The sequence below is a fragment of the Microtus ochrogaster genome, linkage group LG3, assembly GCF_000317375.1.
Source record: "Microtus ochrogaster isolate Prairie Vole_2 linkage group LG3, MicOch1.0, whole genome shotgun sequence".
Lineage (NCBI taxonomy): Eukaryota > Metazoa > Chordata > Mammalia > Rodentia > Cricetidae > Microtus > Microtus ochrogaster.
Window position 1 is genome coordinate 6,654,177 of NC_022029.1, and position 5,834 is coordinate 6,660,010.

The 5,834-nt window shown below is 42.2% G+C and overlaps 1 protein-coding gene across 1 annotated transcript in view; it reads left to right on the forward strand.

The window, feature by feature from the left end:
• Positions 1-5,834, forward strand: part of LOC101983359 (zinc finger protein 60-like) — a gene marked incomplete at its 5' end in the record, with an annotated part of 20,678 nt that overhangs the window by 2,407 nt on the left and 12,437 nt on the right. The window lies entirely within an intron of this gene.

Sequence of the window (5,834 nt, forward strand, 5' to 3'; positions counted from 1 at the left end):
AGGTGGCTGATATAACTGCTCTCAAACCCAGGTCCTCTGGAAGAGCAGTCAGTCTCTTAACTGCTGATCCAACGATAGACACGTTGAACACTAGGGAATGCGGTAACACGGTGAGGCATTGTATAGCATGAAGAATAAAAACCCAGAGCCAGAAGTTGGGGTTCATCTTGAAAAGCAGAACAGCCAAGCCACTAGAGAAGTCTTACTTCTGCCAAGGCTGGGCAACTCTAAACTTAGCAGACTAAGCCTCTCTCTTCTTGCATTTTATATTCTGTCTAGTGCTGGGATTAAAGGTGAGGCACCACCTGCATCTATTTCTGCATTGATCTTGTGTAGTCTAGGGCGGCCTGGAACTCACAGAGTTCCATCTGCCTCCATCTCCCAAATCCTGGGATTAAAGGTGTGTGTCATCATTGCCTGACTTCTAGTGGCTTCACCTTTGCCTCTGGTCTTCAGGCAAGACTTATTTATCAGAATACAAATAATGTACCACTATAAGGCATAGCACATATTTTAGTTGTATATCTTCATAGTGACTCTGATCAGGGTGTGATGGTGTAGCCTATGCTCTCAACTCCAGCACTGGGGAAGTTGAAAAGGCAGATCCTTTGTCTTGCTAACACTCAGCCAAGTTTACCTGTCAAGCTCCAGACCAATGAGAGTCCCTGACTCAAAAAGAGTAGCTGGACAAGCCAGGGAAGCAACATGTGAGCGTGCACACAACACAGCCTTCTACATCGCTTGGCATGGGGCTGTGGTGCCTCTTCCTGGTTGTCACTTGACCACATCTGAAACTAACTAAAACCCAAGCAGCTGGGTACACCTCTGAGAGACTTTTCTTAGTTAAGTCGTTTGTAGTGGGTAGACCCACCTATTTCTGAGGTGGGACAATCCATCTTAAATCTTGCCCCATCATTTGGTGACATGCTGTAAAAAGGATGTGGAAGAAGGAATCTGTTGCCTTTTGTCTGCTTTCCCTCACTCTGATGGCAAGTCCATTCCTTCACTGGCACGGGGGCCTACTTCTTCAGAATCCAGCCTGTACCGAAAACCAGCTGAGACATTCAGCCTCATGGAGTAAACAAGCACTGGATTCTTGGACTTTGTATTGCTAGATAGCCATTGTTGGACTAGCTGGATCACAGCCTGTAAGCCACTCTCATAAATCTCTCTCTTTTTTTTAAAATATTTATTTATTTATTATGTATACACTATTCTATCTATGTGTATGCCTGCAGGCCAGAAGAGGGCACCAGACCTCATTACAGATGGTTGTGAGCCACCATGTGGTTGTTGGGAATTGAACTCAGGACCTTTGGAAGAGCAGGCAATGCTCTTAACCACTGAGCCATCTCTCTAGCCCTCTCATAAATCTCATATATATAAAATGAACAGTTCTGTTCATTTAGAGAACCCTGACTAATACAAGGCACACACACGTGTGCGCACACACACACACACACACACGCACGCGCACACACACACACACACGCACGCACGCACACATGTAATACCAGGGTTTGGGAGGTGGAAGCAGGAAGATCAGAACTTCATGGTTATCCTCAGCTAGTACTGAGTTTGGGGCCAACCTAGGCTACTTTGAGACCATCTCAAAACATAGAGGAGCCGGAGAGATGGTGCAGTGATTAAGAGTACTTGCTACTCTTACAGAAGACCACGTTTTGCTTCCAATACCCAGCATTCACATGGAGACTTGCAAATGCCTGTAACTCCAATTCCAAAGGATCTGATGTTCTTTTTTGACTTCATTGGGTACCAGGCATGCAAATTATATACATACATACATACATACATACATACATACATGCCCGTATAATGAGAGCCTTTGGGGTCCAGCCCCGTGACCCTCTTAGGATTCAGAAGGGGTGTAACAGCAAGTGAAGGGTCGTAGAATATCTGAGGGTGAAATAATTCTCTCATTGTGTGCTTTTCCGAATCTTCTCTTTATTCTGCCACTCTGCAAAGTTTTCAGTTAATAGACATCACACAGAATCACCAATTCTCTGGCAATAGAAGGTTACAAGGCTTGACTTTCTTAGGTCATAAAACAGATATGGGCTGGTTGATGCCAATAACTGTCAGCTTCCTCTATGGCTCAGGGGAGGCATGGCTTATAAAAAGCCCTGGCAACTCTAAGAGGGGAAAAGGTCAATTAAGAAGTGAGCTTTAAATTCTAAGAAGGGAAAAAGGGATGTCACAGATGCCGTGGCACAGATATGGTTTCACACAGGTCCATTGAAAGAAAACTCAGACACTTGATAATAAACTTAGTTTCTATTGCTGGGAAGAGACATTATGGCCATGGCAACTCATAAAGGAAAACATTTAAGTGAGTTGGTGGCTCACAGCTTCCGAGGTTCAGTCTGTTGTCATAATGGGACATCGCCGCTGGGTGAATGGCAGCATGCAGGCAGACATGTGAACTTAGAGGTAAAGGAGAATTCTACATCTTGCAGGCAACAGGAAATGAGCTGAGACACGGGGTGTGTCTTGAGCATGTATGAGACCTCACAGCCCACCCACACAGTGACACACTTCCTCCAACAAGGCCATACCCACTTCAACAAAGTCATACCTCCAAATAGTGCTACTCCCATTGGGTAACTACTACTTTGACACTACCACACAAGTGGGTTATTGATTATTGTGAGTTGATTTAGTATCCACCTTTTTTGCTGAATATGTTTGTCAGCTGTAGGAGTTTCCTAGTGGAGTCTTGAGGGTCACTTATGTATACTGTTGTATCATCTGCAAATGGATATACTCTGACCTTGTCAGTTTATAAACCCATGTTCTCCTTCAATTGCTTTAATGCTCTGGCTAAGACTTCAAGTACTCTATTAAATAACTATGGAGAGAGTAGACAACCATGTCTTGTTCTGGACTTTTGGAATTGCTTTGAATTTCTTTGTATTTAAGTTGATGATGGCCATGGACTTGCTGTATACTGCTTTCAATATGTTGAAATTACATCCTTTGTATCCCTAATCTCTCCAGGATTCATTCATTCTCTCTCTCTTTCTTTCTCTTTTTATGATTTTTTGAAATGGGGTTTCTCTGTATAACAGCTCTAGCTGTCCTGGAACTATCCCTGAGGACCCAGTGGGCCTCGAACTCAGAGATCTGCCTGTCTCTGCCTCCAAGTGCTGGAATTAAAGGTGTGCACTACCATCACGTGGTCCTCCAGGACTCTTATCATCAAGCTGTGTTGAATGTTGTCAAAGGCCTTTTCCACAGATAATGAGATGATTGTGTGGCTTTTGTCTTTCAGTTTGTTTTTATGGTGGGATTGCACTTATCAATTTACGGATTTTGATTCATCCCTGTATCTCTGGGATAAAGTCTACATCATGGTGGATGATCTTGTTGATGTGTTCTTGATTCATTTTGCAAGTATTTTATTGACAACTTTTGCTTCTGTATTCATCAAGGAAATTGGTCTGTAGGTTTCTTTGTTGTGTTTTTATGTGGTTTGGGTATTAGGGTGCCTGTAGCCTCAAGAAAAGAATTGGACAATGTTCCTTCTATGTCTGTTTTGAGGACTAAGTTGAGTATTGGCCTGACCTCTTCTTTGAAAGTCTGGTAGAACTGTACACTAAAACATCTGGCCTTAGGCCTTTTTGGGTTGGGGGTCTTTTAATTACTGATTATAGAGTTTGTAGAGCCAGGTGGTGATGGTGCACGCCTTTAATCCCAGCATTTAGGATGCAGAGGCAGGTGAATTTCTGTGAGTTGAGGCCAGCCTGGTCTACAAGAACTAGTTCCAGAACAGGCTCCAAAGCTACAGAGAAACCCTGTCTTGAAAAAAACCTAATAAATAAATAAACAAACAAATAAATAAATAGAGATTATAGGTCTTTGTAAATTGTTTACCTCATCTTGTTTTAACTTTGGTAAGTGGTATGTATTGGGAAACTGACCCATTTCTTTTTTCATATTTGGTCAAGTAATGCTTTTTTTTAAATATTTATTTATTTATTATATATACAATAGTCTGTGTACGTGTATGCCTGCATGCCAGAAGAGGGCACCAGACCTCATTACGGATGGTTGTGAGCCACCATGTAGTTGCTGGGAATTGAACTCAGGACCTTTGGAAGAGCAGGCAATGCTCTTAACCTCTGAGCCATCTCTCCAGCCCCTCAAGTAATGCTTTTATGTCCCACTGATTCTCTGAATTTCCTGTCTGTTGTTATGTTCTCCTGTTATCTCTAATATTGTTTATTGGATCTCCTTCCTCTGCCGTTTAGGTAATTAGGATAACGAGTTGCAGTCTTCCTGTTTTCTCCGGAGCCAGCTCTGCTTCGTTGTGCATATTTTCTTATACTCACTGTTTCTATTTTACTGAGTTAATTATTTCTTAATTTTTTTCTCTTTTATTCTAGAGTTTTCTGCTGTAGTATTAAGTTAGAGTATGAGATCCTCTCCAATTTCTTTATGTTGGTACATAGTTGTATGCCCTTTTAATATTCTTTCTTTGTCCTGTACATTTAATGTCTTTTTATGTCCTAAGAGGACTTTCTTTTCTGGCTCAGTTTATTTGGTGTTCATTATGCTTCTTGTGCCCTATTTAGGTATTACATTCTTTACATTAGGGGACTTTTCTTCTGTGATTTTGTTGGAAATATTTCCTGTGCCTTTGACCCGGCTCTCTTGTCCTTCCTCTGTTCTTATTCCTAGATTTGTTCTTTTCATGGTTTCCCAGATTTCTTGGATAATTTGTGCAGGAATGTTTTTAGCATTACCATTTTCTTTGACTGAGCTGTCCATTTCTTCTATCATGTCTTCAACGCCTGGCATTCACTCTCCCATCTCTTGCATTCTGTTCATGAGGCTCGCTTCTTAGGGTTGCCTTTTTAGTCTCGAAACTTTTCCAGATTCCCTCAGCTTGCTTTTCTTTATCAATTCTGTTTCTACTTTCACGTCTTGGACTGTTTGATTCATTTCCTTCCACTGTTTGTCTTTTTATAGGTTTCTTTTTTTTTTTTTTAATTTTCGAGACAGCGTTTCTCTGTAGCTTTGGTTCCTGTCCTGGAACTAGCTCTTGTAGACCAGGCTGGCCTCGAACTCACAGAAATCCGCCTGCCTCTGCCTCCCCAGTGCTGGGATTAAAGGTGTGCGCCACCACCGCCCAGCTTTCATAGATTTCTTTAAGGCATTTCTTCATTTCCTGTTTAACGACCTCTATCATATTCATAAATATCAAATTGATATTCATATACATAAATTCATTGTAATGGCTTTTACGGGGGTATGTTACAGTACTCAGCGCCTGCTGTAGTAGGGATGTTCGATCTAGTGCAGACAAACTCCTATGGCTGTTGTGTTTTTACGCTAGCATCTAGGCATCTGAGTTTGGGAAGAGTGTAACTCTAGGTGCTGATATCTGGTCTCGTCTTTGTTGGGTGAGTGTTTTGTTTCTTGGCTTTTGTTGCCTTCTCTGGTTCTTAGGAGTGTATGGTAGCTGTATGTTGTCGGTAGGGAATTCTTGTGGGATCCTGATAGGTGTGGTCACTGGGGCTCCAGGTAAAATTTGTTTCTAGGTCTTGGAAGCTGGCCCTTAGAAATGAGGTTGTTAAAGCGTCCCACAGGAGGGAAGAAAGCAGACACTCCACTAGGATCTGATGAGTCCCCTAGGAAAGAGGTCAGAGAGTAAGGAGATAATACAGGAAGTAGTTTCACTATCTAATCCAAGCTGTCTTGAAAGTCATGATGCTGTTACTTCTGGCTGCCTGTTAATGGAATTATTACCATTGTGCACCATCATCACCACCACCACCACCTCCACCATCTCCACCACCTCCACCTCCACC